The 12,127-nt window shown below is 36.7% G+C and overlaps 1 non-coding gene across 1 annotated transcript; it reads left to right on the top strand.

Annotated features, from left to right (window-relative positions):
- Positions 1–11,351: 11,351 nt before the first annotated feature.
- LOC131181734 (small nucleolar RNA R71) lies at positions 11,352–11,458 on the top strand. The gene has a single exon (XR_009150213.1). It is a non-coding gene; the product is annotated as a small nucleolar RNA R71 (small nucleolar RNA).
- Positions 11,459–12,127: the final 669 nt, after the last annotated feature.

The raw sequence follows: 12,127 nt of genomic DNA, 5'->3' as shown, positions 1-12,127 counted from the left end.
ACTGTAAGTTACCTCTGCCTCAGTGCCAGGAATTCTCTCCTTCTGGCCTCCAAGTACACATGGCTGATATATTTCTTTCTGAATTCAGCCAGAAAGAACTCCCAGGTAATCTGTGCAGGCTGTACTACTCTAGATACTATCACCCACCATCTATATGCATCCTCCTGTAGCAATGACAGAGCATATTCCAACTGCTGCTCTGGGGTGCAGTGCAACTACTGTAATACCCTCTCTGTCCTCTCCAGCCAATACTCTGCTACGGCTGGATCATCATCCCTCTTACCTCTGAAGTCAACTGCCCCATACTTCCACAGTCTCTCTAGTGGAGATCTGTGTACAGGTTGCGACTGTAGGGGTGGAGGTGGCTGTACAGGTGGTGGTGGCTGTGGCTGTGGAGGTGGCTGTGGCTGAGGAATGGCTCCGGTGACTTGACAGAATAGCTGTGTCATCTATTCATAGAAGGCCTGTTGTGCCCTACTCACAGTACCTCGAGATGACTCTACTCTACTACCACTTCTCCCCCGACTAGGAACAGGTGTGTGACTCTCTACTTCCTCCTCTATCGGTCCTGGAGGTTCGTGCTCTGAAGGATCAGATGCCATCGATCCTATAAAATAGACAAAGAACAGATCTGCATTAGTGTCACCTCGACTCTATCTACAGGCCCATGCATGTGATGCAACTATTTCTTTCTATCTATCTAGGTCTAGGACCGCCTAAACCAGGCTCTGATACCACTAAATGTGATGCCTCTTACCCGTCTACTATATAGCCGAGCAAGAAGTGCCACATTCAGTGCCGGAGCACCCTATCTTGTTTCATCATATCTATTGTAAACTTGTGATGTCATTTAAAACATGTATTCTATGCGATGTGGCCCAACCGCAAGTGCACGGGTCGTACAAGTAATATAGAAAAGATATCGTTCCCACGAGGAGTTGTGTTAATGATTGAATTTTTGATATAAAAAGTTGACTAATTTGAACTATTTTTGAAATTAAAGCAATAAATTGATGGGTATTGGAGTATGAAATCTATATGTACAAAATTAATAATCTATTCAACTATGTAATTATTTAACTAAATTTGCATCAAATTAAAATAAGCAAATTCAAATATGGTAAGATTTAAAATGGCAAGTAATTAAATTCAATTAGAAATTAACAATGATAAAAAAGCGATTCCGGAGTTCGGGAGTTCATATTCAAGCTATTTTGGAATTTTAAATTGGTTATCCAATCTTGTGGAACTTACGGGTTTTAAGGAGATTAATTCTTAAATCCTTTGAATACCCTTTCGAGTGGGACAAAGAGTGCCTTAATCAATCTAATCCTACTTTCGTGGAGTTAGAGTTAATTAAGACCCATTAAGTTCTTTAATTAATCTGTAAATCCTCTTAATCCTTAGTCTATTTCTAGATCTAAGTTAATTAAGTCCAATTTCTTGATTATCTATCACAAGGTTTTCTCCTTTCGGTGCCTCAACCATGGATTAAGAACATCACTTAATGGGATCTTACACTAAGCATGTCATTAAGCACACAAGAAATGAATAAAACTCATTAAGACCACAAAATATGGATTACCCAATCAAAATCCACAAAATATCTCAAATATTACATCCCAACTCCAGAATCTAATGAAAACTACTCACTATCCATAATATTTACAAGATATTCTGAGTTAATATGGAAATAAAACTTTAATCTAAGCTAAGAACTAAGAAACCCAATACTAGAAAGGTAGGAAAAATGCAAGAAAAGAAAGAAATCTCCAAATCTGGTTGGAAATGGTGTGGGAGATGTTTTTGACTCTTCAGCTGCTGCCCTCTTCCTTTTCCTTTTTTTTCCTCTCTTTTCCTCCCTTTCCTAAAATGGGATAAGGGTTTATTTATAACTTTTTCTGACAAGGAACCCTAAAATGGTGTGTTTGAGGTGTCATTTTATGAGAGAATCTTCTGTCAGCTCATTATGAAGTCTTTGTGGGACTACATAAGTGGACTGCATAAGTTATGTAGTCCCTTATGCAGTTTTCGGCTGGTTTCTGGCTCTCTGTGCGAAACTGCATGAGCAAGGTGCAAGACTGCATAAGTTATGCACAATTCTGTGAGGTTGCATAAGGTAGGCACGAATCTGCATAAGTTATGCGGCAACTTATGCAGATTTCGACAGGTGCTTGGGACAGTTTCTTCTCCTTATGCAGAACTGCATAACTTATGCGGTAAGTTATGCGCAATTTGGCCAATGCATACTTCAACTTTGAAACTTGTTTTTGACATCTTTGGCTGTAGAAATCACTTCTCAAAAGTAAAATTTCTTTTTAGTCCTTTAAAAGCACCATTTTTCCTACAAAACAAAGTAAAAATTACACATTAATCCAAAATTGGTAATTATGAAAAACTAACTAAATAACTAATGAAATTAGCTAAAAGTAACTAATAATCAAATAAAATGGCTATGAAATTAAACCTAAATGACTATGCAAAATGTATGCATCAAATACCCCCAACTCAAGCTTTTGCTTGTCCTCAAGCAAACTTTAAAATATAATGCAATTTTTAGGGGTGCCTTATCCAAAGAGCTATAAAAATCACCTATTAAAGTAACTTAACACACCTTTAGCCATACCAACAATCCATATACCCATCCTTTAAAATGCAAAGAATCTAATGCTTATCCAAGCTTTCACCGCTTAGCCATCAAGTCAATTATCATTCAAAATTTCCAAACCAACCAATCAAAAGAGAGAGTCATGCTCAAAAGGAATTCTAGAACAATCAATAGTCAAAGTGTCTCTATATAGAATGATGGAATTAAATGAATGAATGGATAATTTTCCAATCCCATAGGCAAATTCCCTACTCCTATCTCCACTAATGTAGCAAGTGCTTATCAAGAGATCAAAGGCCTTTTTAGGGATGTAATGGGGCCATGGGGTTCAAAATGAGGCTAAGAAGAAAAATGGGTAAAAAGGATTCAAAGTATGAGAATATTTTCAATCTTGACAGCATAAGGTACACTTCTTATTTTATTATATTTTTTTTCTTTTTCTCTTTTTTTTTATATATATATGAAGGAGAGAAATACGCAATGAGAATTGTCAAGTGCTAGCATAATTTACAAAACACATAAAAATGGAGGGACATTTTTTCAATCTTGCATTTTCTTTTGATGATTGTCCCTAAAAATGCCACCCCCAAACTCATTTCCTTTAATTACTTTGGGTGGATTTCTTTCAATTTGAATGACAATAATGAAAAGCACATATACTAGCACTTTTACAAGATGACAAGCATTTCTTCTCCCTTTTATTGTATGTTTTTCTTTCTCTTTTTTTTTTTTTTTAATATCAGAGTATAAAGTGTACCTAATATTCAATTTTCCTCATAAAAAGGGTTAGAGTGTTTGGTTCATTGGCTAGGTAGCAATAAGGTTTTCAAGAAAAATTAGAAATAAAAAGGCTCAAAGGGGTTTGCAAGGGTTAATTTTAATTAGGAAAAAGGGCCAATGGTTTAAAATGAGAAGGTTTAAATCAAAGAATGCCAAATCATCTCTTTTTTCAAGTACAAGCTGGTATTTCACCTTGAAAGGTTTAGAAAATTTGTTCTAGGATTGGTGAGACATCATTTGACTACCTTATATTCAATAACTCCCTCTAAACACTCCAATCTCTAAAGGACTAGTTGGGTGGCTTTTTGGCTAAGAAGATATAGGCAAGGGATAAACACTTCAAAACTTTGCACCTCTTAGGAAACTTTCAATCCACAAACCCAACTAAAGGTAAGTCAAATCACTCTCATAGGCAATTTTTCAATACTCAAGGGATTTGGCAAAAGATTTTAATGCATGATACATGATTCCTAAAAATGAGCAATGCCTTAACTAAATGGAGGAAATGAAATCTATTTGTGTGCAATGTGTACAATTTCTAAGTGATGTATAATATGTGTGTAAATGTGTTATGTATATGTATGTATGGATGTATATGTAAAATATTTACAATATATGTAAATGGAATGGGATGAGATGTTCCTATACTCAATATGTGAAAAATGTAGCAAAAATCAAAATGTGCACCCCCAAACTCAAAATTAGACATTGTCCTCAATGTCTCAAGCAGTGCATTATCAAAACTCAAAGCAAAGGGAATAACCAGGAATAGTGAAATTTAAGAGCAAAAAGAAAGAGTTACTTAGTATAGAGCAGATGAGAATTCAAGAGATAATGGTGATGCATAAGAAGCTGCACAGGTTATGCAGAATAAAATGCTGTACAGAACAGGTGCATAAGGAGGGTACATAAGCTGTGCAGTTCTGCATGAGTTACATAAGGGACTGCACAGGCTATGCAGAACATTTGCATAAGGAGTGTCACAGCCTATGCAGTATATTCAAAAGCTGCTGCATAATGATATTGCAAGGAAAAATGTGCAAACACCAGCAGAAGCATGGAAATATATACAGTGTATGGACAGTGTATGGACAAGTATGCACAAAAGGGCAGTAAAGGCAATGAAAATCAATGAAAAACTAATGGAATAGCCATCCAATAGAACTTCAAGAAAACAGAATTCAAGACAAACTAAAATTGTTTCAACACATCCAAAAAGAAAAACTCCTAGAAGTTTGAACAAAATCAAAATAAAGACTAATCTAATTCTATGGTTTTTCCCTTGTCCAAAGATGCTGCTAAAGGACTGGTTGGAGCTAGCTGCTGTCGAAGGGGTGGTTCTGGAGGAGGTGATGGAGGGGTTTGTTGTGGAGGGGAATCGAGATTAGGGGACTGCATTGCCAAGGGCGTGACTTGGAGAGGGGAGCCTTGAGAGGAATGGGGAGGTGATGCCATGGTGTTGTCGATGGTGAGAATGGAGGAGGAAAGAAGAAAGTAAAAGAGGTAAGGGGATGTTAGGGCATAGGGCGGTGAGAAGAGGAGTGGGAAGGAAAAGTGATGCCGAGAAAAATGGACGTGGGGGGGGAGTGTGAATAGGAACGACGGGAAGTGGGAGGTGAGAAAGTGGGTGCCGAAAATTTGTTTAATTTGAACAGGACATGTGTAAAACTGCATAAGGGGAGAATGAGTGTGCATAAGTTATGCACTCTCTTATGCAGGTTTCAGTAGAAGATAAAGAGTGTGAAAAATTGTTATGCAAAAGTGCATAACTTATGCGCTTGGTCATGCAGGTTTCGGCTGAAATTTGTAGTGGAAAAAGTCAGTTATGCAGAAGTGCATGACTTATGCGCTGCCTTATGCAAGTTTCGGCAGATAGTGGAAGTGCAGGAAGTGTGGTCATGCGGAAGTGCGGTCATGCGGAAGTGCATAAGCCGTGCGCTCCCCTATGCAAGTTTTGGTAGATTTTGGAATTCCAGAAGATGTGGTTATGCAGAAGTGCGTAACTTATGCACTCCCTTATGCAGATCTCCGCAGAAAGTGGAAATGCAAAATTTGAAGTCATGCAAGAGTGCATAAGTTATGCACACACTTATGCAAGTTTCGGCAGAAATGAAATTTGGCAAAAATGTGGCTGTGCAGAATTGCATAAGCTATGCACATCCTTATGCAGATTACAGCAGAGATGAAAAATGACAAAAATTGTGGTTATGCAGGATTGCATAAGTTATGCAATGGGTTATGCAGGTTTTAGCAGAGATGAAAAATGGTAAAATTTGTGGTCTAAAAGCTGCATAAGCTATGCAGTTACTTATGCACAATTCAACAAGATTGAGATTATGATTGACAATGATTTGCAAGTTTGAAAAATACACTAGAATGAAGAAATATAATTCTATGAAGCATAAATCATGAGAAATTATAACCAAAAACACATCAATATATACAAAATCCATCACAATTGCATCATATAAGCTTGTAGAAGTGAGTTCTGCATAAGAGGCATTTGTGAATTATGCCATTTCAACTCAAATTCTGCAAATTAACATTTAGCAAATTAAAGCTCAATAAAATTTGCATAAAGTTGTATCTATCCACAAAAGAAAATGGACTCTCCAAGTTATGCCAAGAAAATGCAATATGTCCACATTGAATCACACAACCCAAATAAGCTCAAAACTACAAAAATGACCCACTTACCATCACATTAACATGATAAGCACAAATACTTAAAAGTTACACACCCAACCTCAACAAAGAAACATATGCCATGTGCTGCAGACCCCTCTTTGCTAAAAGTTTCATTTCTTTGCATAAACCAAGAAGCAAACCTGCACAGGTTATGCAGTAAAAATAAATCAATCTTGGGAGAGTTGAAGGACAAAATATCAGATTAAGAGTCACTCCCCAGCAGTTCACCAACCTTCCTCTATTGAAATACATCTACAAGGGACAAGATTGAACAATGTCAAAAATTGAATTTGGGGAGATTTAAGATAAAAACAAAAGCAATGTAAATAAAAGTAAATCAACAAAAGCAAAATAATAGAACTTTGGGATGCCTCCCAAGAGGGCTAATTTATAGTCCTTAGCTGGACTCTTCATGCATTTTACTAAAAAGAGGTGAGGGATTAGAGAGCTTGTAACAGCTTGCTCCCTTTATTGGGTCTCCAGTTATGTAATGTTTCAATCTATGCCCATTGACCTTAAAATTCCCAGATTTTTCACTCCAAATTTCAATTGCTCCATAAGGGAAAACCTTAGAAACTCTATATGGACCAGTCCATCTTGATTTAAGTTTTCCAGGGAACAATTTCAATCTTGAGTTGAACAACAAAACTAAATCACCCTCTTCAAATTCCTTTTTCTTAAGATGCTTATCATGCCAAACTTTAGTTCTTTCTTTATAAATACGGGCACTTTCATTGGCATCCATCCTCAATTCTTCAAGCTCATTAAGTTGCAATAGCCTCTTTTCACCAGCTTGCTTGAGATCAAAATTCAAGGTCTGAATGGCCCAATATGCTCTATGCTCTAGCTCCACAGGTAAATGACAAGACTTGCCATACACCAACCTAAAGGGAGCAGTTCCTATAGGGGTTTTGTAAGCAGTCCTATATGCCCATAAAGCATCATGTAGTTTGATAGACCAGTCTTTCCGAGAATTGCTCACTGTTTTCTCCAAGATATGTTTGAGTTCTCTGTTAGAAATTTCAACTTGTCCTGAAGTTTAAGGGTGGTATGGGGTAGCTATCTTGTGCACTACACCATACTTCCTTATTAAGCTCTCAAATTGCTTATTATAAAAATGTGAGCCCCCATCACTAATTATAGCCCTTGGAGCTCCAAATCTACTCAAGACAAATTTCTTCAAGAATTTCACTACTACTTTAGCATCATTAGTTGGAGTTGCAATAGCTTCCACCCACTTTGACACATAGTCAACTCCAACTAGAATGTATTTATTACCATATGAAGGAGGAAATGGCCCCATAAAATCTATTCCCCAGACATCAAATAATTCTACTTCAAGAATATCATTTAGGGGCATTTGATCTCTTTTTGACAAATTTCCACTCCTTTGACATTTATCACATTCTAACACAAATTTTCTCACATCCTTAAAAAGATTTGGCCAAAAGAAACCAGCTTACAAAATTTTACTAGTTGTTTTAGAGATTCCAAAATGTCCTCCATAATCAGAAGCATGGCAATGATGCATAACACTCTGTGTCTCCTCATCAGGAATACATCTTCTTATTAAACCATCATAACATCTCCTAAAGAGTAAAGGATCATCCCATCTATAAAATTTTTCCTCATGCAAAAACTTTTTCTTTTGTTGCCATGTCATTCCTAGAGGTAAGACTCCACAAGATAGATAATTCACCAAGTCTGCATACCAAGGTAGTTTAGCAACAAGAGAGAAAAGTTGTTCATCCACGAAAAACTCATCAATAAGTACTTCATCCAATTCTTCATCATCTAACTTCAACCTACTAAGATTATCCGCAACTACATTTTCAGCTCCCTTCTTATCTCTAATCTCCAAATCAAACTCTTGTAACATCAGAATCCACCTAATGAGCTTAGGTTTAGCCTCCTTTTTACGGAGTAAATACCTGATAGCAGCATGATCTGAAAATATAATCACCTTTGAGTCAATAATGTAAGGTCTGAACTTTTCCAGTGCAAAGACAATTGCTAAGAATTCCTTTTCAGTTGTTGCATAATTTGTTTGAGCCTCATCCAGTGTTCTACTAGCATAATAAATAGCATAAGCCCTTTTGTCTTTTCTTTGATCAAGAACAGCTCCAATTGCATAGTTGCTAGCATCACACATAATTTCAAAAGGTAAGCTCCAATCGGGCGATTGCATGATTGGTGCAGTGATAAGAGCTTGCTTCAACCTGCAAAAGGCATCCAAACACTCTTGGTCAAATACAAATGGTATGTCATGACTTAACAAATTAGACAAAGGTTTGGCTATTTTAGAAAAATCCTTAATAAAGCGTCTGTAGAACCCGGCATGTCCTAGAAAACTTCGAATTCCTTTGACATTGGTAGGAGGAGCCATCTTCTCTATCACTTCAACCTTGGCTTTATCAACCTCTATTCCTCTGTTAGACACCAAATGTCCAAGCACTATCCCTTCCTGAACCATGAAATGACACTTTTCCTAGTTTAACACAAGGTCAGTATCTGCACATCGCTGCAAAACTTTAGAAAGGTTAGCCAAGCATAAGTCAAATGAAGATCCATAAACAGAAAAGTCATCCATAAAAACCTCCATTATATCTTCAATGAAATCTGAGAAGATTGCCATCATATACCTTTGAAAAGTAGCTGGTGCATTACACAACCCAAATGACATCCTCCTATAAGCAAAGGTTCCATATGGACAAGTAAAAGTGGTTTTCTCTTGATCATTTGGATGGATAGGGATTTGAAAAAATCCTGAATACCCATCTAAATAGCAAAAATAAGAATGCCTAGCTAGTCTTTCTAACATTTGATCAATGAAGGGAAGTGGAAAATGATCTTTTCTAGTGGCAATATTTAATTTTCTGTAATCTATGCACATTCGCCAACTAATCACTGTTCTGGTGGGAATTAATTCATTATTTTCATTTTTTACCACTGTCATTCCACCCTTTTTTGGGACAACATGTACTGGACTCACCCAAGTACTGTCTGAAATAGGATATATGATCCCTGCATCAAGCAACTTCAAAATTTCCTTTTTAACAACTTCTTTCATATTTGGGTTCAACCTCCTCTGATGTTCAATAGATGGCTTACAATTTTCTTCCAAAATAATTCTGTGCATGCAAAAGTGTGGGCTTATTCCCTTAATGTCATCTATGGTATCTCCTAAAACTTTCCTAAATTGCCTCAACACTGTTAACAAATTATCAACCTCTAAGGTACTCAAGTTTGCATTTACAATTACTGGATAAGTGTTATTGGTGCCAAGAAATTCATACCTGAGCTGAGAAGGAAGTTGCTTAAGTTCTACCTTAGGTGCATCTTCTTCCTTGAATGATGGTTGCTTAGATTCGACTATTTCCTTTTGTGTGAGTTGAAAAACTGGAGTAGAAATGAATGATGGACTACCTTCTAAATGTTGAGCATACGCAGCCACATGAGGGTTGTCATAGTCTATGCTTCCTCCATGAACCAAGCAATTTTCAAGTGGATCTTCCGGATATCTCTTTCTGAAGTGTTCTTCAACCAGCTCATCAATGATATCAATTCTCAAACAAGTATCAGCTTCAGAATGATGCTTCCTCATAGTGTTATTAATATTGAAAACCAATTGATCTTCACCAACTCTAAGAGTCCATTTTTCTCCCTTACCATCAATCAATGCTCCTGCTGTAGCTAGAAAGGGTCTTCCCAAGATAATTGGAATATTAGAATCCTCTTCCATGTCCAAGATGACAAAGTCAACAAGTATATAGAACTTCCCAACCTTCAGAGGCATATTCTCCAAAATCCCTTCAGGATACTTAATTGATCTGTCAGCTAACTGAAGAGAAATATGGATTGGCTTAAGATCTCCCATATTGAGCTTCTCATAAATGGAGAGGGGCATAAGGCTAACACTAGCCCCTAAATCACATAAAGCTTTTGTAGAACATGATTCCCAAATATGGCATGGAATTGAAAAACTCCCTGGATCCTTGAGCTTTGGAGGAAGTTTCCTTTGGAGGATAGTACTGCATTCTTCTGTCAAAGCTACAGTTTCATGGTTTTCAAGCTTCCTCTTGTTTGAGAGAATTTCTTTTAAGAATTTTGCATAAGAAGGCATTTGTGAAAGAGCATCAATAAAAGGCACATTTATATATAGCTTCTTCAAAACCTCTAAGAACTTTCCAAATTGCTTGTCAAGCTTGGCTTTTTGAAATCTTTGTGGAAAGGGAAGTTGAGGTTTGTAAGGCTCTGGAGGTATATACTTTTCTTCCTTCTCTTCAATTTTCTCTTTACTTTTTTCTGCACTTTCTTTCTCACTTTCTTGTTTTTCACTCTCATCAGTTTCTTTCTCATTTTCTCTCTTCTCACTATTTTCACTTTTTTCATTTTTTCACTCTTCTCGTTATTTACAACCTTCCCACTTCTTAAAGTAATAGTTTGACACTGCTCTCTTGGGTTTTCCGGTTGACTTGGAAGTTTTCCAAAAGACTTGGCACTTGAGGAAGATGCTTGTTATGCAATATGATTTTCCAACATTCTGTTATTTGTTTGCATTTGTTCTAGCCTTGCTTTCATCTCTCTCATCTCTTCATCATGCTTAGTTTGGTTAGCAAGAATCTGTTGTAATAAAGCTTCTGTGGTGGAACTTTGTTCTTGCTATTTTGGTAGAGGTGCAGGATTCATGTTTCTCTGCTAAAAATTAGGCAATGGTTGCCTATTTTGCTGATATGGAATTCCTTGTTGTTGTTGTGGTTGAAAATTCTGATTTGGAACTTGACTTTGTTGATTTCCCCATGAAAAGTTGGGATGATTCCTCCAAGTTGGATTATAAGTTTGAGAGTAAGGATTCCCCATTTGTTTGTTTCCATAATTACCAACATATGCAGCTTGCTCTCCATAGTCTACTGCACAGCTGGTAGTTCCTTCTGCATAAGCCACTTGTTGTGAACTTCCAGATGATGATGATGAACTAACCAACATACTTAAATCTTCCATCTTCTTAGCCAAAACATTTGTAAGTGCATCAAACTTTGCATTAATCATGTTGAATGGATCAAGGTCATACATTCCAGTAGCTTGCCTCTTTTGAGTTGGAGCTAGTCCTCTTGGACTACTCCAAAGATGAGTATTCTTTGCAATTTTCAACAATAGCTCATAAGCTTCATCTTCATGCTTCATAATAAATTCTCCTCCTGTTTGAGCATCAATAATCCCTCTAATTGTAGGAGTAATATTGGTGTAAAAATTCTTGTTTATCATCCATTTTGGAATGGCATGATGTGGGCATTGTCTCTCTAATTCTTTCCATCTCATCCATGATTCATAGAGAGTTTCATCTTCTCTTGGTCTAAAAGCTGTCATTTGATTCCTCAATTCTTGAGTTTTTCCAGGTGGAAAATATTGTGCAAGAAATGCATCAGTGAGTTGCTCCCAATTTGTAATGGAGTTGTGAGGTAAAGAATCAAGACAATCCAATGCTCTATCTTTCAAAGAAAATGGGAATAGCTTCAATCTTGCTGCATCATCAGATACTCCAGGTTGTTTTTGCATATCACAAATCATAGCAAACTTCTTTAGATGTGCATGTGGATTTTCAAAAGGATGTCCTCCAAATTGAGAATTCTGAATCATTTGGAGAACCCCAAAATCCATCTTGTAACTATTTGCATCAATTATTGGTCTTGCTATACTTTCTCTCAAGTTATCAAAATGAGAAAAAGCATGATCCATCATAGTTCCCCTAGGCACATTAGCATTTACAACCTCTTCACCTTGGCTGCATTTTCATTGTTTCGATCATTTCCAGCATTACCACCACCAATTCTAATTCTTTCATCAGCCATGTCTGCTTCAATTTCAGCTGCTCTCAATGCTTCTTTTCTTTTTTTGGTTTCTTTCTTGTTGGCTTTACAAAATTTTGTCAATTTCAGGATTAAACAATAAGGATGTGTCACTTGTGCTTCTAGCTCTTCTCATAAAAGATTAAAAGTACCTGAAAAAGAATAAACAAACACAAAATGAAAAGATAACAAAGATAAAACTATA

This window comes from Hevea brasiliensis, chromosome 7, assembly GCF_030052815.1.
Source record: "Hevea brasiliensis isolate MT/VB/25A 57/8 chromosome 7, ASM3005281v1, whole genome shotgun sequence".
NCBI lineage: Eukaryota > Viridiplantae > Streptophyta > Magnoliopsida > Malpighiales > Euphorbiaceae > Hevea > Hevea brasiliensis.
Note: the sequence above shows the minus strand (reverse complement) of the source record. Positions and strands in the feature narration are given on the sequence as shown.